Below are 24,910 nucleotides of genomic sequence, written 5' to 3' on the forward strand. Positions count from 1 at the left end.
CCTGCCCGCGGCAGCGCTGGGGCTGAGGGCTGCCCGGCCCGCGAGGCAGGCTGCGGCGGGGGCCATGGCCGTGGCCGCGCGGCCTTCGGCGGCCCAGTGCGTCCCGGACGGGCGTACCTACCCGGGGGGCCGCGGCAGCCGGCGCTCAGCGGCGGCTGAGGCGCCGAGGGGAGCGCCGTGAGGGGCACCCGCGCTGCGGGGAGCGGGCTGAGGGGGCACACGCTGAAGGGGGCCGCGTTCAGGTCCCGGCCCCAGGCGGGCGGGCTGCGGGGAGCGCGCGTCGCGCCGTACGGAGGGAAGAGGCCCCGCGCGCCTCGGCGCTCGCGCTGGCGGCCGCAGGGCAATAGCGTTTCCCCACGGGCGGCGGCCTCTCCCGCGCGGGCCGGGCGGCGGCGGCGCGAGGGGCAGGGCAAGGCGGGGCGGGGCGGGGCGGGGCGGGGCGGGCCGGGGCGGGCGGGGGCGGGCCCCGGCGGCCGCTACCGCAAGGGCGCAGACCGGGCCGGGGGCTGGGGGTAGTCGTCGTCGCCGCCGCTCTGGTCTGCCTGCTGGGCTGGGCTGCAGCCGCCTCAACGCGGGGCCATCGCCGGCCGCCTGCCGAGGTGAGAGCGGGGCGCGGCGGTCTGCGCCGGTGGCCTCTCCCCGCAGGCAGGGGCATCCCGGTGTGCGAGGCCTGCGAGCCCCTCGGTGGCTCCTGTATATCATGCAGCCGTTACTTTTTGATTGCTTTGTGCCTGTCAGACTTGCATGATCATGCTGGTTCTGTTTGTGGAAAGCAGAGCCCCAGGTTTTTCATACAGTGAAGCATTCTGAAAAGACATCAGTGTCATTTCTTTATTGAAGTAAAAACTGTTAATGATGACCTCTTTGTCCCAAGGTGGGGAAACAGGATTTGGAAAGACACCGGTGAGGTGGAAGGGCAGCTGTCACTTGCTATGATTTAGAGCTGAAGTTTAATTAAAGCAAAGTGGATGATTCTAATCAAAACCCTGGAAGCCTGAGGAGCAATGAACTGCTAAAAATGTATAAAACTTGTTATGGTAAAGCGCCTGAGGCTGCCACACAAATTCTGGGGTAAATTATATGAAAAAGCGAGTGGGGTCTTGTGGAAAAGAAGTGATGGGTCTTACTCTTGGGTTCTGCTTCGTCTTTTCCTTAAAGCACCACAAAGGATCAGGTGAGCTGATGAGAAGGTGAATGTTTGCATGTGAGGAGAAATCAGTGGCAGCTCTAGTAGATCAGCCAGGTATATTTATCGTGGAGCAAGTGGTGAATTCTGGCTAAAAGCCTCTTCCTGAAAAGTCTACAAGTAAAATGGAGGGTTGTTACAAAAAAGCAGTTCAAATCGTTTGAATGAGAAGTAGCAAGTGAAGATTTCTTTGGAACAGATTTTTTTTTTAATTATGTAAATTAAGGGGAATAAGTTTGTGATAATGTGCTGTACAAACTACAGGCTTCTTTGCCCTGACATCACAAAAAATAACAAAAATAACAAAAATAACCTGCTTTCTGATTATTTTTCATTGAACTGAAGCACAGTACTAGTAAGATAACACAGTGACCAGGCTGTTAAGATCTTCCCTGCACTCCCTGTGGCGAGCCGGTCGGTATCTGTCTCGTGCAGGAGATGGGTCAGCTGGCACTCTGACAGCCGGCGTTTTCTGTCTTGGTGCAGAAAGGCCAGGAAGATCTTAATGGTTTTAGTAGCTTTATTACTTAGCCTTTCTGGCAAAGGACAGATTCTCAACATACAGAAATACTCTCTTACCCCTTCATTAGCCTGAATGTACTCCTGGTGCCACTGAGGGCTCGTTTGTGTGAGGATACGGGCTGGCATAGTTCCGATGCTCACACTTAATGAGACCAGGGGTAGGCATTCCCAAGTGGGGAATCGCACATCTGCCCTGCTGTAAAATCTCACAAAAGAGCAAAACTCAGTATTAAGGAGCAGCTTAAATGGTTTTTGCTTCAAATAAATAAATAAATATGCTCACTCTGCAGATACAGTCCTACTGTTTACATCAGGAAATGCAATCTTGAAGCTAAAGCCCAAAGTTTTTTTCCAGGAACAGCAGTCTCTGGGCAAAATGCAGGAAAAGGTGTTTGCTTGCTTACATTCCCATCCCTGTGGGAATACAGGAGAGTTAACTTCAGTGTGTGAGTGGGGATGCTGCACTGGAGCTGATTTAGCTCTAGCTGTGCCTCTGATGCTAACTTTTGAGTTCAGCTTTGTATGGGAAACTGGAATAGCACGCAGCTATTCTGAAAATGAGTAGAATTATCTTAAGAGGGAGATACTGCTGAAGCAAAAGAGCTCCGGATGACCCAAAATAGAATTTATAGATAAGAGCCCAAAGAATTGCAGAAGATTTCCACATCTAAAAGCTTCCCTGTTGTGTTTTTAGTTTTTTTCTCCAGCTATTGTTGATCTAGTAAAATTTTCCTTAAAATAGCACTTGGGGAACTATACCTGTGCTGTGCGACCCCAAATATATTGCTAAACAATTTCTATCTATCGCTACAAATGCTTTTGTCTAGCAATATAATTAATAGCAAAGTTTAACATGGTAAAGAAAGGTCATGTATGGTGTTGAAAATAAATTTCAGACAAGGATGAAGTGGCTGCATCACTATACTTTGTGTAATGTTACAGCACCTAGCAGAGGTTACCCCTGTGCAATGGGATTTCTAGAGTCTTAGGGCAAGAGGTATAGTCTGGAAAACCTCTTAAGGGGAACAGTCAGGTGGAAATCCGGTTAGTCATTATTACTACAAAGTAGTTTTCACTTTTGAGCTCATTTCTTGTAAGTTTGAAGAATTATTAAATAACTCCTCTTTTGGTTAAATCCATATAAACAGTGCAACTTCTTGATTCTTTACAGGGCCAGAGGGAAAGAAGAGGAATACAAAACCAGCTAAAGCCTGGTGCTTGTGAAGGCCATCCATAATTAGAATATTCAATTTAATTTATAAAATAGAGAATGGGAGCAATTTGAGACCTGCAGCAAAAGTAAGACCCACTGCTGTGACTCAGCATTGACCGATGTATTAATCTCAACTTACTAATATGCTTTTAAATGTTACAGAAACTTCGCATACCAGCCACTATAACAGAGTTTGACTCTAGGTTTCTTCTGAATCAATAAGCTGAAAGATTGATTCCTTTATGGAAGTACCTTTTTTATTAATAGCGCTCCATCTTGTGCCCTGGAAAAGGTACCCTGAACAAAGAAACCCCTGGGCAATTATACACTTCCAATTTAAGTTCCCCACCCCTCATGCAATAGTTAGGACTAGTAGTAATATTAATGTCTGGGGTCTTCTTGCTTTTTATTGGTTTGTTTTGTTTGCTGCTTCATTACTAAGAAGTTGCTAAGTGGTCATCTTACACAATATGACATCCTTTTAGGTCAGTTTGGGCTGATTCTGTAGTTCGGTATTCAGCATGTTGGAATAAGATTGTTACAGGTCATATACCAGGATCTACAGGATTTGTCTACTTCAACTGTTAATCTTTAAGCTGCTAGGTCTGTCTGTTCTAGCTTTTATTAATGTTTAAGCTGCTAGCTCGAAGTTTTGGCTTAACTTTTTCTACAACAATCTACTTTTTTAAAAGACGTAAATACCGAGAGTTGACAATAGATGTCAGCAGCATCTCCAGCTACCAAATGCTGGACTGTGCCAGGGACCAGGGCAACTGCTCATACAGCCTTCTTCAAGTTAATTTATTTAAGTAACATGCAGGGAATATATAAGCATATGGATGAGAGACTGAAATTGCTCATAATTTCCTAAGAGTTAGTGTTATCTTGCCAGATAATGGTCTCCCCAGGAAAATGGCATCAACAAAATCACCCACCGTTTCATCAGCTAAATCACCGTGGTCAAAGCCGGCGCTGGAGGGGCAGTGATGGGCAGTGAGGAGAACCTGCACCCCCAGACCAGATTTTTTTCCCCCATCTCCAACACGTGGTTTTCTGCAGATAGTCCAAATTATTTTTCTGACCCTTGAGATGAGAACATCACAGCCTTGAGAGCACTAATGAGCATAAAACTGCCCTGCATGGCCTCAGCTGGCCCCACACTCACACCTGAAAGATCCAGGAGCACCCCCTGAACCCAGCTGGGGGCACCGGGACCTTTCCTGGGGGTGCTGGATGGAGCTACATCATGAGTGGTTCAGTGCTGGTCCCGGCTCCTTGATGGCTCTTGCTCCACCAAGCCAACCCAGGCCAGCAGGAGCATGGTTTCTTCCCTGGAAAAAGGGCTGGTTCTCCACGGACTGGCCCAAACGCCCCTTCTCCCTCCATGCTGGGGCTTGGACTGAGCTGCTGCCAGGTGGTTGGTGATGTTGGGGGTGGGAAGGGGGAAAGGGGCAAGGGGTGGCTTGCAGAGAGAGCCAGCAAGGGGGACATGGAGACTGGGTGGGAGCACAGGGGGTTCACTGCTGGCATGGCTGGACATGTGTTTCAGTAGGTGCCCTTTAATGCTCCAAAAGTAACTGCAAAATGAGCACAAACAGGGTATTTAGGAGAGGAGACAGTAGTGTTGAGAAAATAAGAAATCCTAAGGTTCTAATATGTTGCATTTTAAATCTTGGGGGCAAAATTGCTTTGTCTGGGCAAGAGAGAGCAATGGGACAGACCCCATCGTTTCCATCCCTGTAGCCTGAGGCTTTTCTCTGTTGAAGTAACATGAGATAATCAGAAATTGCTGCTGCTTCAGAGCATTTTCAAGCTTCTCCCCTCATGTCCAAAACAGGCCAGACTGAGCATTTCTGTTGGCTGTAGCTAGGCTGGGCTGGAAGGATCTCCTCCGGCTGTCCTGCAGCCAGGGCCGTGCAGGGGGGCAGCTGTTTGGCAGGGTGAGCAGATGTCCCTGCCGCAGGGATGAAGACCGAGGGGAGGGGGAAAGGGCCATCAGCTGTCAGGCTGCAGCCCTCTCACCCTGCTGTGGGAAATCCAAAGTGAAGCCTCAGGACCCCATCTCCCAGATGAGGGGGTTTCATCTTTTTTTTTCTGAATTTCAATGCTTCTCCCCCCCAAAAAAAAAAATAAAAAAAGCAGCTGTTACCACACTATGCTGCACTGTGGCATGTACGATGTCCACTTTATATTGCTGGCTTTTTACTTCCTGCTCCTTCAAATAAAGCCTCCCTGCTGCAGACGCCACAGTTTTGTGTTCAGATGCTGCTTGCTTTGCTAAGGGAGTTGCACAGGATGCCCTCTCTCACAGGAGTGCTGTTAATTTCAGTAAATGCCAAGCCTGTTCACATATATTCCTGCTCCGGATTGAATGATTACAGAGGCAGCTATGTCCATTGGGAGTGAGAAGGACAAGACCCGGGTACCTTCTCATGCTTCATGGTTGCTCCTCTGCTCTCTCTCTCTCCTGCCAAAAAATGTTCTTTTAATCTTTTTATTTATTCTTTGACTTTGTTTTATTTCTCTTTGCACGCCCACAGCCAGCATTACCCAAAAGGATACAAGGTCTCTTTGCACTTGTGCCTTGCAGGATCCCCACTGCCCACGCTGCGGTGTCGGGGTGGTGCCTCCCTGTGCCTGATCCTGAACAGGAGCGTCATTGTCCTTCCCAATGCCCTGCACAAAGGGGTATTGTCCTGCCCACCAGCTCCAGCCAGAGCAACAAGCTGGTTCATCCCAACTGGAGACACTGCAGCAGTTTCAAGAATAAAAGCAGGACATTTCATCTCTGTTCATAATAAGGCGCTTGGGAATCAGGCCGGTTTCTCACCTGTCTTGGTCAAGGATGAGGAGCCGAGTGTTGGCCAGTAAAACCCCTGGTGGGGTGGTCCTAACTCACCCAAAACGTCTTTGAGTCAGCTGTGAGCTCCCTTCACCCCATATGTCTTTCAACACGCAGGCTGGTCTTTGATAAACTCCCATAGGATTATTGTGGGGCTAATGAGAATCTGCATGTTTAATATGACTTAATGAAAGAATTACTAAGGCTACAATTGTTGGATGATAAACACGTTTTCAGAATTAAGATGCTCTTTGGGAGCTCCCAGATGGTTCAGAGCATAAATGGGGGAAAATTCAGGTGACCATAGAATTTCTATCTGAATGGCGAAGTGTATTTCAAAATGCAAACAGGGATGCGACTGCCCCTGAGCCCTCCGGGGATGCGCGTGCAGCTCCAGAATAACATAAGCTGCTTCGGCGAATCTGTACCATTTTCTGCGCATGGCACTTAAAAAATGGGGGCCTTGAAACCGAACATTGCAGAAGTGCTTCATCCCCAGTGCCTCTTCTTTTTATCAAAGATGGACTGATGCTAATAGTATTTTTTTCCCTTAGTAATATCACAAAGAATCAAAAAATGCAAAATAAGCTCATCCCAGAGCAGAGGCTTGGAATAGTGTCAAGTCGTGCTGATGCGGGGATGGGCTGTTTGGGTGGGTGGATTAAGACATTCTATTTTTGATAATAATATCAACTTAAAAGGTATAATATTGTAACTGAGTCGGCAGGCTGCATGTGTATAATGAAAGAAAGAGTAAGCAAAAAAGCTAAAGTGAAATATTAGCAATTTTACTAAAACCAGGCTTTACTTTCAGCTTAATTATGGCACCAGGGGAAAATTTACAATCCCGCCTCAGGAATATGAGGTAGTGGGGAAAACATGTAATTTAAATGCCTAAATTTTGGACCTAAACAAATTCTCCAGGTGATTTTTCAAAGTTAACCCGCGGCTCATCCTTGGCACGGGCCATGGGCTGGTGGGCTGTGCAGCGTGGTTACCGAGGCTGCCCGCGGGTGGGGGGCCGGCGTGCCGTGTGCCGGAACCAAGCGTTTCCTCGCCGTGTTTTTTAACCGGTTTTCAAGGAATATTTCGGTTTACAGCATTCACCTAGGAAACGCGAGCCCTTGGCCAGGCGCGGCCTGGGAGGTTCGGGTGACGGCCCCCGCGGTGTCTGCTCCCGCCCTGCCCCGTCCCCTCGGCGGCGGCTGGGAGCTGGGGCCTCACGGGCTTTCCGCGGGCCGGGGGCTGCGGCGGGAGCGGCCTGTGCCACCCCAGCGCTTTGCAGCCCCGTTGTTCCCCTCCCACAGGCGCGGCGGCTGTTTGCGGGCCGGGAGCAGCGGGAGGGACAGACAGCAGCTGCGGTGAGGCGGGGCGCTGCGCCCCGGGCACAGCCTAACCCCCTCGGCCCCGCTCAGCTCCCCTCCCCGCGGCCTGCCCGCTGCCGCGCCGGGCACCACTTCCGCCTAGCGACGGAACGCGGTTGCTAGGGCGAGCCCGGTGCCCCGGAAACGGGCGCGGGCGGCGCGGCCGCGCTGCTGCCATAGGGCGGTGCTCGCCGTGGGGCGGGGCGGCGGGCTGAGCGCTTCCGGGTCGGGGCCCTCCCCGTCGAGCGCGGCGGAGGGAGGAGCCGCGGCGGGGCGCGGGGAGAGCAGTGGCGGTGCCTGGCCCAGCCCAGCCCAGCTCAGCCCAGCTCAGCTCAGCTCGGCCCAGCCCGGCCCGGCCCAGCTCAGCTCGCCCGCCCACCTGCCAGGGAGCCCAGCGCCGCCGCAGCCAGGTACGGGCGCGGGGGGCGGCGGGGCTGCCGTCGCTGCGGGGTCTGGGCGGTGGCGGGGGCGGGCGCTTCCCTCCGCGGCGCGGCCCGGCAGCCTTCCCGGGGCCGCGCCTCCCGCCGTGGCGGGGGAGGCTCCGCCGGGCTCGCCGCTTCAGCCCTCCCCGGGGCGGGGGGAACCTGCCGCGCTTCTCCCGGCGTGAAAGGCTGCGGCGGGGGTCGGGGGCCAGACGGGGCTGGCGCTGGGGGCCGCGGGGGCTCCCCTGGAACGGCCTGAGAGGCCCCTGGGTGAGCGCGGCTGCTGGCCCAGCTGGACGCCGGGGGGGGTCCCGCCTCGCCCCGGGGAGCGGGCGGGGAGACCGGCTGGGTGAGGGGCTCGGCCGCCCGGGGGAGGCGCGGAGTCGCTTTTTCCTGTGCGTGGGGCCGTTAGCTGCCCGCCTGGGGGGGAGGCGGGTGCGGGGCGGGGGGCGCACCTCGGGGTGGCTGTGGGCAATCGCCGGCCGGGGCTGGGGCCGGGGCAGGGCAAGGCCCCTGGTGGGGACCGCAGGCGGCTTGGGACCTCTTTTTCTAAAGCTGATGGTGTTCCCGGATCTAAGGGGAACAAAGCACTCCGTGTGACCGTGCCTGTATTTACAACTTCTTTGTGTGGAGAAGTTACCTGTTCCCCCCGTATCTGGGAAACATACATACGTGCTGTTTGACACAGTATGAAACTTCAGGGGCTGGGGTTCGTTGTCTTGTCCAAATTGTCATGAGATTGTTGTCTTCCCTTCCCAATGGGTTTCACTGCTGGCAACCGTCCTCTATGGCCTTTCTCAACCTTGACTTGACGTTTCAGTGCATAGAAAGTGTTGCCCAGCTCCCAGCCAGTCACTGATACCTGCTGCCTCCTCTCTCCTGGCTTCATGTCCGCCATCACCCTTCCCGTGTGAGATTTTCCACTTTCCTCGTTGTCAGCTCCTGGTGGCCTGGTTGAAGTCACGCTGTCATGGGTGTGATCTCAGATTTGATTTTTTTTTTTTTTTAATCAGTGACCTAATGCATATGTGTAACCAGCTTATGCTGCCACTCCCCAAGTTCTTCAGGACTTGCCTTTTCCTTCTCTCAGCTCCTCAGCTACTGGCTGTGATTTGCCTAAATAAACCATCTTCTCTACATCCCCAATTTAATGCTGTGGTGGTAACTTGGACTCTGTCAACCTGCTGGGAGAGGACGATGGGTGAACTGAGAAGTATAAGCTTTGTTCCCATTGAGAAGCTCTTACCAAATATTAGCAGCACTTTCCCACAGATGCATTCCAAAAAATACAAAGAGTGCCTTTGAGTTACGAGTTTAGGGAGGTTGCTTTCTTCAGGCTGCAAAAGCTGTGGAGGATTCCTCACTGCTTGCCAGTTGCTGAAGTTTTGGAAGTGTTGCCTAGGTGGTGAAATGTTACTGATAGGAGAATTTGGGTTTTATTACATTGCTGTTGTAGAGAGACGCACAGAGTGGTCTTCTCTCTGTGAAGCTGGGCTGACACTAGAGCTCTTTGAGTCTGGGATGAGCTGGAGATGCTGCCAGTGATAAATATCAACAAGAGTTCTTGTACAGGGAGGGTGACCCCTGGCAAGTTGTGACCAGATAAGAAAGGAATTTAAATATCATGGTGTGTAGAAAAAAAAATAATTCTTAGTAAAAAAATAAAACAACCTGATGCACTTAGAAAGTGTGAAAGATCGTGGTGAGAACTGGCCAAGGGAATCTCTGCTCTCCAAATTGAGATTCTAGCTGCCGGTGTAGTGGTACTGTGGTACAGCTGATAGTGCAACCTTTTGGCAAAAGTATTGCTGACTCCAGTGAAATTTTAGACTATCCCCTTGAAAAAATCAGAGCTTTACACTTATGCTTTGCATAAGTACCTAAACTTTGTTTAGGTACAAGTGTTTCTTCAAATGTTGCCTGCCCTGAAATTGCTTTTTCTGGACTCAGCAAAGTGTCTAGCTGATGCCTTTTTTATTTTTTAAGAGCTGTTGGGCTGTGAGGAACATGAGGCACAGCTCTCTGCTTTACTCTGCAAGTCCATAGCACCATATTTTCAACTGCTGGCCTAAAGTCTTTGCTGCCTTAAGCTGATTTGGGCTTCTTGCTTTGATTTTCATGTGAAAAGATCTTCTGTTATCCTCTGGCCATGTTGGTTGGAAACTTGCACCAGATTCGCACAACAAATTTATCTGTGGCCAGGACATACCTATCTATGTTTGTGCCAGTGTTGCCTCTTATAAAAACGGCTCTTCCCTCCTTTGGTGCTTTCAGAAAGCACTCACCTCTTGGCTTCTTATTTCCAAACCATGCACACCAACCTTGCAGTTGCCTTTTTACGTTCTCTGTTGGTCTTTTATGTACATGGGTTTGCTTAAAGATAATAATCCCTGAATGCCCTTGACCGGAGCAGGGCACAGAATGACAGGGGAGGTCTCTCTGGGATGCTGTGTGGTGCCACAGGTAATTTCTTTGTGCCATTATCTTTCACATCTGAATCAGGTTGGTGCCTCACAGGTCACAGCAGCAAGCTAATAACTTGTGTGTGTCTCGTTTTTCCCTTGGATTAAAGAGCTTTCCAGTTCATAGTACTATTTCTTGCGAAGTCTGAAGTGTATGACCTTGCCTCATTCCAGTCCATTTATCTTACTCTTCTGTAGGAGGTTTTTATGCTGTTCCAGGTCTCTGTATTGACAACTATTTGACTTCCTGTGCCAAAGTTGCTGATGGAAACTATCCTGGTGAGAGTGATCAAGCAGACAGGTCCACAGAGCTCCATTGCAAGAGGGGTTAGGAGCTGAGTGAGATCGTAAGTGCAGCCTAGTCCACAGCCACTTACTGCCTTCCTTACACTGAGATTGCCCCCTTTTTCGTGGTTTTTAAACTAATTTCCAGCTCTTCTGAAGCAATCAGCTGCTGCATATTTTCAGGTTAACAGATGAAATCCTTCATAATGCCTTAAAAAGTGCTGCCAGATGAGACCAGGAATCCATCTGGCCTGGTATCCTGCTCACTGGTAACCAGTAGCAGATGCCTGGGGAGGGGAGTATGCAGATACAGCAGATCTGGTCTGGGGAAGTATTGCTTTATTTTTCTCTCTCCAGCATTTTATGACCTCCCTGAGCCAGGTGTTTGAATTTAGTAACCTTCATACTTCTCTTTTGTGGATTTGTCCTCTCACTTTGAATCATCTTGATATTCACTACCTTGCAGAGAGACACAAAGCCAGACGCTATGTATATAGGCTACCCTCTATGTGGTCTACATGTGAGGAAGAGACAGAAAACAAGAGCTGGGGCTGTCCAAAAAAAATCAGCAAGAAACAAATTCAGAACAAATTACTTCTTCACTTTCTCCATGACATTCACAATTTCAGGAAACTACTTCTTCCATTCCTGGTGGTCTCTTGGCTGGGCTGAATTGTCCTCATCTTTCCTTTTCAGGTCTCTTCTCCATGCTCTTCATGTCATTGCCACCTCTTCTTCAACCTCCTTAAAATCAGTATGGCAGGAGGTGCCGCGCAAGCAAATAGGGGAGGTTGGCAGAGGTGCTGATCGGATCAGCAGGTGGTATTTGTGGTGCGGGTGCCTCTTCAGAAAACACTGTATGCTGTGGATTTGTATTTTATTCTATACTATTGTGTCTGTAATTACAGACCTTCTTGTTGTTCGTTAGTGATCAAAAAGATGATGGAGCTACAGTTGTTGTGGAATACTCTGCCATAGCCCTGGTGTCCTGTTCCCCAGTGTTGCCTTGAGTGTTCAGTCTGTCATATTTTAAGTGGAAGTTAGGGTGGTTGTTCCTGATGTGCTGTGAATTGTATCACCCACTCGTATCACAAGGTTTTACTGCAGTTCCTTAGAGTTATTGCTCTTATTTACTGATCATGTTGAATTATTCAGAGTAGCAAATGTTGTCATCTTGGTACTACCTTCTCTTGTACAGCTCAGTATAGTTCAGGGAAACAGAACCTTTTGGAGAGTCCCCTCTGCTACAAGACTGACCAGTGATGCCTTTCATCCCCCCTCCTTATCTTTTTTTTTAACCAGTTATTGACATGTGAAGGATTTTTCCTTTTATCCTATAGAGTTTTGTTCTCCAAAGAGCTTTGAAGGATCTTGTCATGTAGTAAGTATGTTTTTTTCAATGAAGTATGTCAGTTGCCTTTTCCTTGTTCACATGCTTTGTTTCCTGCAAAAGGAAGAAGGGGGAGGGGGGGGGGAGGACAACAACCTCCAGCTGACTCCTGAGACATGACTTCATTTTACAAAATATAATTAGCCCTACATCCATTTAGTTCATTCTTTAGGATAACTGATTTGTCTGGCTTGACTCCCTGTTTTGTGGTTGCTCAGATGCCTCTGAATTGTTCTGTGAAAGCTGGTGCAAGTGGCTTTCAGGTACCCTCATGCAGCTTTAACCAAGAAACTATGTGGGGGACCTCCCAGTCCTCCTCCTGCTGGACTTTGCATGTAAAGTGAGGTGGTTTCTGTCACCTTGTCTTCTGAGAGGTCCTTTGCCACCCAAAGCCTTAACTGCTTGGCTTGCCTTACTGGGGTCAAGCAGGGAGAGTGGAAAAGGCTAAGCTCAGCATGCTGGGTGTAAAACACAGTTTTAACTTCTGGGAGACATTGTCTGATGATTATTTAACCCAGTAATAAATTGTGCGACTCCATACTTTTTTCTTTTTTAACCTTACAGATTTTTATGTAGCTTCTTTCTTGGACATTTAGCTTTGCTGTACTGGGTGGATTGGCTTCTATTACTCCTACATCACTGTCAGATTGCACAGTAGGGGCTCACACCAATACTCCAGCCACCATTCAGGGTGAAGGCAGGAATTGCTACTTCTCTCATCCACTGCTGGGCAGGCGTTGCTTTATGCTATTTAAGAATTTAGTCTTGGTGTTATGTGTTGACCTGACACGCAGTTTATGTGGAGGCATTTGGAGTCTTAGTTTCATGCAATGTTTCGTGCTTGTACAACCCTCTAGTGGTAGCGTGACAGCTGCTATTGCTGCTTGTGTGGCTGAGACTGTATTTTTCTGGTTTAAGCTTGGAATTCTGGTTTATAGGGTATTTCTTGCTGACATAGTAAACTTAGATTACTCAAATGGCAGTGTATGCTGAAGAAGGCTTAGATCCTCTAAAGGTTTGCTTAGTCCGTGTATCCTTTGAATGTCCCATTGACTTGTCTGCACTCCACTGTGGATTTGAATGAGCCCCCTACATCCATGTTATCTCTTGAAAAACAGACATTTGAGTTTTTCATCTTACTTCTAGACTTCCAGCATTTGTGAAAAAGCAAAGCACAAATGTGTTTTTGTTTTCCCATCTTATTTGTACTGTATTGATTTTTTTTCTGGCTTCTGATTTTTACGTGGCTATTTCTTGTCCCTTCTGTAGGGGGTTTTGAGGAATGAAGTTCTTATCAGCTTTTTTGCCCCAAAAGCTGCATTGTCCATAAATACATGCCTCTCTGTATCTGCTGGCTTTCTCTGCTCCTCTTCTGAAGTGTCAGAGAAGCCTTTGACCTTGATGGCAAGTGCCAGTGTTCTGGTGCTTTTTTTTTATTAATTCAGTCCTCATTCTTGCACAGGCTTCCAGTTGTCCAAAAACCTTCTCAGTTCCTGATGAATCCAAGCCTGAGTGTGGGAGCAAGTCTTTGAGATGCTGTCGCACAACTCTTGGTTTTTGCCTTCCTATTCTTAGCCTGTATCTTGCCTCCACAAACTTCCCTTCATCAAATGCTAGCTGTACCCTTGTGGGCCGTGGGCAGCGACTTCTTCCTGACATTATTTAGTAGCATGTTCCTGCACAAACAGGTGGTCACTGAAGATACACCCTTTGGAGTCCTGCAAAGTTCCTGGTTTTGATGAAACTACGTCAGTGGTCACCTTGACTGCAGCGAGCGAAGACAACTGAAGGCTTCAGTCTACAGGGGCAGAAATGCTAGTGTGGAAAGCAAGGTTTGCAGGATGTAAAGGAATTGCCTCAAAGGAGGTGATTCTCCCCCTCTGCTCCACTCTCCTGAGACCCCACCTGGAGCACTGTGTCCAGCTCGGGGGTCCCCAAGTACAAGAATGGGTCCTCTGTTAGAGTGGGTCTGTGAAAATGATCTGAGGGCTGGAACACCTCTCCTGTGGAGAGAGGGTGAGAGAGCTGGGGTTGTCCAGGCTGGAGAAGGGAAGGCTCCGGGGAGGCCTTACTGTGGCCTTTCAGTACAGAAAGGGGGCTTATAAGACGGATGGGGACAGACTTTTTACCAGAGCCTGCAGTGACTGGACAAGGGGCAACAGTTCTAGCCTGAAAGAGAGGATAGGTTTAGATTGGATATGAGGAAGAGAGGTTTTATGATGGGAGGGGTGAGTCACTGGCACAAGTTGTCCAGAGAAGCTGTGGCTGCCCCATCCCTGGAAGTGTTCAAGGCCAGGTTGGATGGGGCTTTGTGCAACCTGGTCTAGTGGCAGCTATTCCTGCCCATGGCAGGGGGCTTGGAGTAGGTGATCTTTGAAGGTCTCTTCCGACCCAAACTGTTCTATGATTCTACAGAGGGGTAAAATTTCAGACTTGTTGTGCCTGCTTGATCACTGTATTCCATATTAAATTCCCTTAGACCTTTCCTTTTTTACAGAGGGAGGAGGTCTTTTAACCCCAAATGACCTGTGTGATCTCTGGTTCATCAGACGCTACCTACCTTTTAAAAGACTGCTTATTTCTAGAAGTTGGCAAAAACGAGCAATGAAATGCAATCAGCGTGAGATTACCACCATTTTCTTCTGGCTCTTTATATTTTATTCCTTCCTGTAAGATCTATTTAGAGCAGCTCATTTTTCAAAATGGATAGGTGTCTCTTACCTGTCTGAATCTTCTGTTTTGGTTTGCTCGTCTGTGAGCAAATCTCTTCTGGATAATAACTTAATAGCCTGAAGAGTTGACAGCAATTCTACCCTGAAGATTAGCCTGACAGTTTCTTCTTTGTGGAAGACAATTGAATGGCTTGGATTTGCTACTCCTAGCATTTAATGTGGGAACTGGGGATATTCAGTGCTGAGATGGGAAAACTGTTTTCCTGTCTGCCTCAGCTATCCTGCTCCTTTTTTTTTTTTTTTTCTTAAGGTTATATTATGACATTCCTTTAGGCTGGGAAAATTTTGGCTGTTTACAAAGAAGCAAAGGTTTCTTTGCAGTCCTGAATCCACTGTCTTTTTTTCTGAAGCTGTTGCATTTCTGTAGTCTTCCAAGATGAGTTGGCCATATTGCATGTGGTACATTAGAAGAGGCCACATCATTTATTAAATATCCTGAGTAGCTGCTGTCCTATATATGTGTTTTAATGTCTACTGATAAACTTGGTGAGTTTATGCAGTTTGTGATGATGCTAAGGAAACCCTGGGAATACTGCTTTCTATAGAGCTACTCTTTTTTCCAACCCACAAGGAATCACTGTACTTCAGCGCTGAGGTTACGTTAATTAAGTTGTAGGAGAAACCTACCTGAAGTCTGTGAAGCCAACCAGTCTGAAGTGTGTGTTCTGTGGAGCTATTTTACGTTGAAAAATGTGGTCACTTCCATTTTGGCGATTAGGTATGAAGCTCAATTCATAATTTAACTCATCTAATGTAGCAGAAAATCTTGGGTGCTTATGAAGTTGAAATCTGCATGTGTTTTTTCTTAAATACTTTGTTGCACCTGTAATTAGGGTAACATCTTTTTTGTAGAAATGACAAACCAAAGTCGTTGTTTCTTTGCTAGCTGCTGCACATCTGTTTGAGTTACAGAGGTTGGAGAGTAGATCCAGATGCAGTTGTTTTTCTTCCTTCACATTAGTGGAGAGCACACTACAGGAAAAACTAACTTGAAGGAAATCTGCCTACATCTGTCTAGTCTTCCTGACACTAAGGGGGAGCATATGAATTGAGTTATTACTGTCTTGGATAAAATTCTTTAGGTGGGTTTCTGAAGAGTAGCAATTTCAAGTATCTTAGACTTACTGGGTCTTCAACCTTTCATTCCTCGTGTCTCAAAATTCCTTGTAGATCTGACTTCCACCTATTTAGGTCTATTAAAACAAATGAGAGGAAGTCCTCTAAAATACGGTTTATAATTGTGTTCCATTGACAGTGCCAGTGCAAGTGTAATGAAAGAATTCAGCTCTTCTGAAGTTTGGTGTGAGCTGCTTAACTCTTAAGTCCGTGCAACCCCACTTTGGCTAGCCTGGCTGTCCTTAGGTACCTTGTAAACTGTCTTCCTTGTACGTGCCAAGACTGGTTTCTACAGCTTGTTTTTATTTCCTAGATCTTAAAAGAACAAGTTTCAATGAACATATGAAAATTAAGAACTTGTAATGTCTTATTTTAATGAAGCAGAGACCACATACTTCGTAGCTGTCTCTTTTCAAGTCCAAGTTAAGACTTCAAAGGTCTCACCTTTAGGAGGCTCATGAAGACTTGATCTTGCTGCCACTTTTTGGCAGGGCTGCAGCAGCAGGTCACAACACTGGTTTGCACTGGGAGGGAGGGGCTGAGGCAATACGTGCTTTAAGTAGCTTCTTAGATGGAAATAAATGTTTCAAAAATAATGTGCTATGTGTGCTGAATAATGAAAAGTATTCCCTGAAAATGCTTGCTCCGTGGTTGCAGTCCTATTTTGCTAGCCACGGTTTGCCTCAGCTGGCTTGGTGTTGGTGCTAGGTTAGATGGTTTGGAGGCCCTCTGGTTCCTTGACTGATCATCCTGCAGCTGAGATCAGGCCTGCAGCCACTTTGGCATCTGATACTGCTTCCCAGCTGTCCTCTGTTTGGGAAGGTTTTGACAGGTTTCTAATTCTGAAAAAGCTCTGTGCAGTGTTGGCAGCGCTAAGGCTTCAGTTTTACTGGTGATAGATGCAACACCAGTGATGGTAAATCATAGTTCGCCTGTTCTCTGCTTCTGTGGGAAAAATATCTCTGCTGAAATTTATGTTGTTCAGTGGTTAAGATCCAAAACTGGTATTAGGCTCCAAACAATACGCAGGTCTTTTGTTTTTGTCTAGATTTACGCACTGTATAGGATACAGCACTGGTACTCAGTGATTTTTATCATTTCTAAATGTTAGTAGTTATTGCGTGTGCCAGTGTGCCTTCACTTGTCAAGATCTACAATTGGGAGTGTGATGTTTTGGAACTACTTGTTCTGTTCTTTCTGGTCTCTGCAGAAAACTCAGTGCTTCAACATTAAGGAGATGATGTGATCACAGATGGGGTTTTGGGGGTGACTTGGCTGCTGTGGCAGTAGGTCAGGATTTTGGCTCACAGTGTACAGGCTGGGAGACTTGAGGGTCTCAGCATCCTCCTGGCTGGGGATGCTGCAGGGGCAGGTTCAGATGTAAGAGCAGCTATGTGCAGAGTGAGTGTTGGACGTTCAGGCAGCCTACTGTGTTACCATCTGTTTGCAGATATTTGAGGGGATGGACTGTGACTTACAGGTGTCTAGTTGGACCGTATATACTCAGCATCTAGTGCAAGAAATGTTGTGCTCATTTGGACTTGGTGCAGTCATCTTAGTAATCCTGGTTTTGTTTGGAATTGGGTTTCTTGCACCAAAAGAGGTTCTTCAGAGTCTCTGAAGGCCTATAGGGCTGAGGCAGATAGTGTAGATAGTCCTCAGTGGTGTCTTGAAACAAAATTCTTTAACTTTTTTTTCTTTTTTTCCTTGTGGGTAAATTTGTTCAACTCTTGCCATGATCCTGGACGTTGAACCTCAGTCGAGTGTTGTGGTCCTTTTGTGGACTTGTGGCTGATACTGATCGTAAGACAAACACAGCTGAAGAATCTGAGTCATCTTTTTGGCTTGAACAATTATTAAATGTTTGACAAAGCTGTTCACTGTGACACCTCTTTATAAACTGGGGCTTGTCTTCACAAACTGTTCATCAGTCTCTGCTAACATTTACAAAAGCCTGAAATAATCCCTGTGTTCTTGTTGATCTGCTCTTCTATAGCATGTTATAACTGTAGCGTGAGGCGTGTTAGAGTAGGAAATATGCTTGCTAAGGAGGTGTTCTAAAGTACATTTGTGCTGAAGCCCCATCTGTTAAATCTTCTTGAGCTCCTCTCTTACTGACTCTGACATTGAACGTAGTAATAGTTTATTATACTACTTGAGCAAACCAGCCTTAAAATAGTATTGCAGTGTCCTGATGCTAGTTTTGAATGGTATTCAAATAAGTCTCCTCTGATTAATTGAGATCAGGCTCCCTGTTAACAGCTTTGAGATCATTTGCAATTAAGTGGAGTCAAGTCTTCCAAGGGACCAGTGCTCAGTACCGGTATCTGAGTTCCCCATAACTAACAGACTTGCCTGAGGCACAGGTGGCTAAATTTAGTCTTCTAGCAAGCTTGGTATGACCTTGCGTTACAAGGACTTCTCCTACTTGTATTTATATTAAAATGTAAAAGCTGCTTTTCTGTGGTGGACGGAGCTTTGAGGCTTGGTGATGCTGAAAAGCTTTTTGTGTTGGATCATTGACTGATGCTTCCAGTGCCGCTGTTGGCAGTGATTAACTCTATCTGAATGCAGTTCAAAATGTCTACTGGTACAAAGCAATCCTCACCAGTGGGTATTAAGGCTTCAAAGAAGGCAGATGCTACTTCGTGCATAGGACAGATTACTTGGTAATGAATGTTTTGAATGACAGCTACACTGAAGATTAGGGATTGAAAGTGGAAGTTGAATCGAAGTGGCCTCATATAGATGCAATTTCTGAACTGTGTGAGTGGTACTGTTTACCTTTGAGGTAACATAAAGTTTATCTGTGCAAAATAGCACTTTACTGCAGCTTCTGAGAGAAGATTTTAGTGTGTGTGAGACGGTGCACAGAGGTGGATGGTTCTGGCATCTGCTTTAGCGCGTGGGTTTGCCTCCTGGCGTGAAGTGAGACTTATCCTCTGTGTTCAACTTCAGCAGCTTTTCGTTAAGGCTGCTTCTAATTAAATACATAATTCATCCTACAAGTCTAATGAAGATGCCTTCAGTTCTACCATCCTTGAAAAATGCCACACTTCTCTGAAGTTTGTAGCTTGCTGCCAGCTGAATGGGAAAAGTCATTGCTGGGAAGTCAAACAGGATTTTCAGGTGTCTGCTGTGCTTGCTTATGTTTGGGAGTGCAGTGAGTGGTGTGGGGTTTTTGGCTTGTGAAAGAAACTCTATTGCAGATGAGTGGGCAAACCACATATTGTTTGGTATGGCCATGGCTTGGGACTATTGGGATTTATCTCCCTGGTATTGACTCGGTTATTGTTGGCATGCTGGGCGCTTGCTTGCTGCAGGTAGTATGCGTTGTTGTTTTATTTTTTGAAGGGCTGAAATACTAATCTGATTAAGGACTAGGGTCGTTGAGTAATGTGCTGAGTGAATTTCAGTAGGTGAACGTGTGACTAAATCTGTTGTGTTCTGTGTTTCTTGTTGCATCTTCAGCAGAGTTGGAAAATGTGCAGAGAAGGGCAGCTGAGCTGAAGGCAGAGGAGCAGCTACCTATCCCAGGGAGTCTAAAGCGTCTGAGACTCTTAGAATTTGAAGGACTTCTTTAAAAAGCAGCAACAGACTTCTGGACCTGGTTGTTCTAAGCATTTGTGGAAGCTGGTGGTTTAGATGCGTTCAAAAAGGGGTTAGACAAATCTGGGGTCAGCAGGTCCACGAAATCAGTGCTGGTAGAACCGGGCAGTTCTCTGTACTTAACATCTGTAATCCAGTGGTTGTGGATGCTGAAGCAGACTGCAGAAGCTTACCATTCCCTGTAGCATCTGCAATCATCGTTGGACAAAATGGCAGGAGAATATTTGTTGTTTCAACTACTCCAACTTTATGAATGTCCTGCCTTTCCAGAGTACTGGGGCAACGTGGGGAGGCGATATTTTTTTAGGAGCTTTGGAAGATGGCTTATGGATACTTACAGGAGGGGAAATCTCAAGCTGTTTCTCAGCGATACTGTACATACTTACAGGTGTCCCATGATGTTACATATTCAAAGGGGATTTGCTGTACAACATAATGTGGCTTACATGTAAAAGTGTTTCAAGGTGGGATAGGTAGAAACTGAAACCAGGCGAATAAAAAAATCAGAAATAAGGGATGAAGGAAGTGATTGAACATGAAGTTCTCAGCCCCTTTAAAAGGGAGACATTCTTGAAATTCCACCTTTTTATGCAGAAAGTGAGAGGAGGTGATCATAATGCTTCTCTTCAGCTTTTCTAGTGTGGGATCACGGCCAGGGGGCAACTGGGTGTTCCCTGCAGATGGTGGTCGGACAGGGCAGGGACAACAACAGCTGAAGCGTGCACATATTAATGTCCTGCTCTAATCTGTTGTACTAATTACATGAAGTGTATATAGCGAGGGCCATAATGCTTCCTCAGCGCTGTTTTGCTTGCATTCACATCATGGCTGACCAGCTACGGGTTGCTTTTTTGGTTTTCTTAGCTTGCTGATCTGTGCCTGCTAAAAATCTAGTTTTAATCCAAAATTGGATTATTAAACCAGTAGTCTTTTTAACATGGTGAAGGAGCTGTTCATGTAGTTTTGTACCTAAATGTGAAACTTGATGTTTTGATACTTTGTCTGGTATTGAAACGTCTTGTAGAGTGTTAAAAGCTTTTAAGGCTGTGGTGGTGATTGCTGTGCCCCAAAGGGTAGATTTTGGTCCTGCCTTTTCCATCTACTGTTGCTGATGCTCATCAAACCTGTTCCTGAGCTGCCCTTGCTCTCTAATCTGGTACAAAGCTCTTTTTGTTGGTATTGTTGGGTTGGTTTTCTCCTGCTGTTATAATGAGTTAGACTTACTCACCAATGGGTCTGATAAGCACAGGCAGGGGGAAAAACAGCAGGAGTTCCTACTGGGTGTTGCTGCAGCTTGTTGGTTGCTCCATCTTACGAAGAACATGCTTGGGTTTTTCTTCAAAGATGCCGTTTGATTGTGATGCAAGTTCTAGACTGCAGGCATCTTCCCAGCTGTTGGGGCATGTGTGGATTGTTGGTCTCCCCTAAATGGGGTTCACACATGAAGGAGGAGAACCAGGGGAGTGATAACCAGAAGCTGCAAAGAACCTCAAGTCTACAAAAACTCGTTGAGGAACAGCAGAGGCCTTGATGAATGGAGACTAATGGGCTTTTCTTGGAAAGTGTTACCTCCTCTCTAGAGGGCCAGTGGTGTCACCTGAGTACGTGGCAAGCTTTCTGAACCTGTCAGGTAGGGAATAAGGACCTCAAATATCTGCATTCAGGTTACTGGCTTGTGCTTGAGGAGCAGTATCAGCTGAGCAAGGTGTTCTAAAGAGCATTAAATTAAGAGTCTGTTAATGATTTAGGAAACCAATGTAGTAAGTGGGGGAATGTCAGGGAAATCATCTTTGCTGCAAAGGCTGGGAGAGGTGAGTAACAGAGCTTTGTTACCTTTTTCTTCAAAAGCACGTGAAGAACTGAAGCAGCTTATCTTCAAATGTGAATTAGAGGGATCTTGCAAGATAACTCCTTAGACTAGACTCGTCTGGTTTTTCTTTTTTTTTTTTTTTTTTTTTGACATATTATTGCATGATGATCCAGGTTGGGATTGATACCTGGGAGTGTGAACTCAACTGTGTCTAAGATGGCAAATGCAATTTGGGGTGACTTCTTTTAAACTTAAGAGGGGCTTACCTCTCTTCCCAAAGGGACTGGGAGTGGAAACACTTCTTGTGCAGATGCTAGAAGAGTATCAACTGTGAGACTTATATAACCTATAAAGGGATCTTTGGAAAATAAGAAAAAAAAATATCCAAAATATGAGCAAAGTGGTAATACTAATATGCAGCATGTGATCTGGGTAGTGCGCGTTTCAGAGGAACGTGTAAGGTGAGCGAGTGCAGTGCAGAGGCACTCAAGACAGATTGTGATCAGGGCGTTCCTTAAAGCCTCTTCCAGTAAGATAGCGAGGGTTCAAAATCACACTTTTAAGTATTTATCATAACTCAATGTTTAATCAAGGTGTATGCTCAGTTTCCATCCTCCTCTCTGAACTTACGGCACCCAGACCGTTACTTGGTGCTGTTTTGTTGGGTACTCTGGTCTTGTTTCAGGGGAAGCCAAAAGGGAAACCCTCCTTTGCTCTGTGGTAAAAACACACACACACAAACAAACAAACAAAAAAATAGTAAAAATCAGATGTTTCACATTAAGATGTGTGCTTATTTTTCACAGAGCCACATGCTATCTTTCTTCCTGGCTACTGTTCCTTGCACAGTATCTGCAGCTGTTGAGGGGGGGAAAGGTTAAATCATCTGGAAACAAAAAGTAGAATGCTCCTTGGGTGGGCTTTCTCAGTTGAAGTTTCAGGTTTGGAGGCTGTATCAAACAGGTCAGCATTTCAGGAGCAGAGGCTAGTATTGAAAGGATAAAACATAGTTATTGTGAATGTCCATGGCTGGGTCATAACATCTCTGTGCACTCAGGCTGAGAAGTTGTTGAACCGTGTGATAGCAAATTATTGCTTGCTGCTGGCCACACGTAGTCTAACTCCATGTTGGGAATGTCTCAAATAAGTATAGGCAGTGAAAACTTTATATAATGAAATTTCATTTAGAGTAAGTAGGACTCTGTTGCAGATGAGTTAAAAGATTTAAAGAATTACATTTCATGATGTTCATGTGTTGCGAGTAGGCTATCTGAACTTGCCCGCATGTTTTCTCTAAACTTTGTAGTTTCATTGTCTTATTTGAGGCACCGTTCTGTTCCCTTTCATCACAAAGACCGTTGACATAAGTTTTGAAGTCTTCAATATTTTGCTGTTAACAAAATGTAGGCTTCCTGTTATGCGTTAGAAGTACACGCAGGTTTCAGTAGCTTGCTGGGAATATTGAACCTTAACACACGCAGGGATCACAGTTAGGCATGCCACTAGATGACTAAAAAAATTGTTTGCTGTTTTCCTTTCATAAAGGCAAAACAGAGATCTGGACATGCTTGCTGTACAACATTATTCTCAGTGCTTGCAGCACTCTCTTGCTACATTTGAAATGTGTGGGTTATTCATGAGTTAAGGGAATTCAGACATGTCAAATGTTTTTTGCAAGCAGCAGTATTTTTTTTTAACTAGGTGTCAGAAAATAAATACTGCTTTTGGTAAGTTCAGCGAGGAATGGATATACTCATGAAGAGGCTGCACTGCATGTTCCTGAACACCCAGAAGCCCAGACTAACTTGGGAAGGCCCGGAAATAAAAACCACTGCTGGTGGAAAAGTGCACAGAGAAGTTACATACTCTTGCCCTCTTCTTTCCCTTTCCCAGACATCTGCTTACGGCTGCTGCTTCAAGCTAGAGGTTGAGCTAGAAGGGGTGTATTCCTCAGTGTACCTCCTTGGCTCTTGGAGGACACAGCTTTTGCTGCAGTCCTCTGAGCTGTATGTGTTAGTGGTTTCTGTAACTGTTAAGAAACCAGAGTAGTATATGGGTGGAGGTGCAGGTGATACGTTTTAGCTGCTCTTGTCTGATTGAACTTAAAAACAAGGACTCACTTCTTCCTCTTACTTTTATGCAACGTGCAGCTTAAGTTTGCTGGACTTCCTGAATTGTCATACTGATATCTTTATTACTCCCAATGAACTGTTCCTTATGCATTGGCAGAATAGAAGAGGGATGTTTCATGCCACAAATTCCTCTATTTAATAGTTTTAACCATTAGTCAGACTTCTATTTGGGAGTTCACTTGTTTGAGGTGAAGCTTTAATGCATCAAGATGTTCTTGCTAGTTTTTCACTCAGCCACCCTAGGTACTACCCGTACAGTCTCTAAAAATGTTAGTATCTCTTGAAATTTTGAAATGGTCTTAATATTTTGGGGTTTGGTTTTGCTGTTTGAAGAGTTCTGGGGGTTTTTTTAATAGCTCTGGCTAAATATCTGTATGAGAGTAGAACAAAATACTGAGCTGTGAAGTGAAACTGATGAACATGACATTTACCTTAAGAACGCTTGCATGCTTCTGTTTGGAAAAATGATGCCCCTTAAGAGGGAATGCAAGCCTTTTTCTAGATAAGGCTTTTGCATGCTTACGTATTTGACTTGGAACACAAATATGTTTAAAGTTTTATGTCAAAACTGTCTGGCAGTGTTGAGGCCTCCTGAATAGGCTTTCCTGTGCACCAGAAGTGGTCTACAGGGACCTTATTTTTCCATAGGGGCATGGAATGCTTTGGTTGGAAATTTGCTCACCTCAACATACATTGATCCAGGACAGATGGATTGCCTTATTTCTGGAGAACTACACATTCTGTGCACTGCTAAGCAAAGTTCTCATTGTTTGAGCTTGACATGAGTGCTGGAGCATTGTGTTTGCTCTTGAGGTTTTGTGCCATCATCTAATGCTGTTGGGAGCTGTTTTACCTTCCCTGGTGTGCTGGACAGCATGAAGACTTTGGGGTAGAGCAGTGTCCATTGGGTTGGAATTGTAATATTGTTCCTGTGCTTTCATTTGCTAAGACTATAAATGTCCCAAACCTAAAGATGACAATTATTTTTTTTAAGTATTGCCTAGAGTTTTGTGCTGCTAACTGGTAATAAAAGAAAAATGAGGTGAAGTACAAAAGATCCAAAAACTACTTGTGTACTATCTTTCAGAGAAAACTAATAAGGAATGGGTTTGTGGAGTAGTCTTCCCTGCTGCAGCAGAAGTGATGCCCTCCTCGGGAGCTGAAAGGTGTCTGTGGTATACCCCAGACTTTCAGGTGCTGTGCCTCAGAGATCGTGCCTCTTGGTTCAGGCTGGCACAATTTCCCCAGCCCCCGGTGGAGATGAAAAGACCTGGTTGTGTACTCTTAAGGCAGCAAATATCATCTCTTCACAGGCTGCCTTCAGGGATGTTAGTTTTTACTCTGAAACAAGCTTCTCATCTGCTCCTTGCTTTGAAAACATCTAGGAAGGCATAAAGTTTCTTGTGTAGCCTTGTTCTCTCTCACTGACAGCTGGAAGAGATTTTGGGGGTCTGTGGGGTGTAATGGTGTTTATGTGAATATCATGGCCTTTGAGGGCTGAACAGAAATGCTGCTTGTTGGCAGTGTGCTGAGAAGAGATGGCTTTGCCACAGTTATGTCCAGCAATGCAGAGGAGCGTGTCCTGAGTACAGGTGCATGGGACCTATGCCTAGCTCCACATCCCCAAGTGCTTGTATCCTTCTGGTCTTGGCACTCAGCAAAATAAGTAACTTCTTCCCAAAGCGAGTTGCCCGGCAGGAAGCAGAGCATCCTTGTTGAAGGGCTCCGCATTACTTCCCTGTAGTTGTGCGAAGCCCAGGCCTGTTGAGTTCGAGCTGAGATGTGTGTCTCTGAGCCTAAGGCCTAGCTAGTGTCATCAAGGAGA

The 24,910-nt window shown here is 46.2% G+C and overlaps 1 protein-coding gene and 1 long non-coding RNA gene across 8 annotated transcripts in view; both read left to right on the plus strand.

Annotated features, from left to right (window-relative positions):
• The first annotated feature begins 470 nt into the window (after window positions 1–470).
• LOC119151732 lies at window positions 471–5,928 on the plus strand. 3 transcript variants are annotated; one of them, XR_005105527.1, is made up of 3 exons: window positions 471–1,243; window positions 2,880–3,007; window positions 5,512–5,928. It is a non-coding gene; the product is annotated as an uncharacterized LOC119151732 (long non-coding RNA). The 3 variants fall into 3 exon arrangements; XR_005105526.1 differs by having other exon boundaries at window positions 471–599; window positions 5,462–5,928; XR_005105525.1 differs by having other exon boundaries at window positions 471–599.
• A 1,523-nt stretch (window positions 5,929–7,451) lies between these two features.
• CSNK1G1 (casein kinase 1 gamma 1) overlaps window positions 7,452–24,910 on the plus strand; it is a 108,157-nt gene continuing 90,698 nt past the window's right edge. For 4 of the 5 annotated variants that reach the window (XM_037394103.1, XM_037394102.1, XM_037394106.1 and 1 more), the window contains exon 1: window positions 7,452–7,537. The gene's annotated coding sequence lies outside the window, so the exon portion shown is untranslated. The remainder of the gene's footprint in view (window positions 7,538–24,910) is intronic. The other variant, XM_037394104.1, reaches the window with a different exon arrangement.

Source organism: Falco rusticolus, chromosome 7 (assembly GCF_015220075.1).
Source record: "Falco rusticolus isolate bFalRus1 chromosome 7, bFalRus1.pri, whole genome shotgun sequence".
Classification (NCBI taxonomy): Eukaryota; Metazoa; Chordata; class Aves; order Falconiformes; family Falconidae; genus Falco; species Falco rusticolus.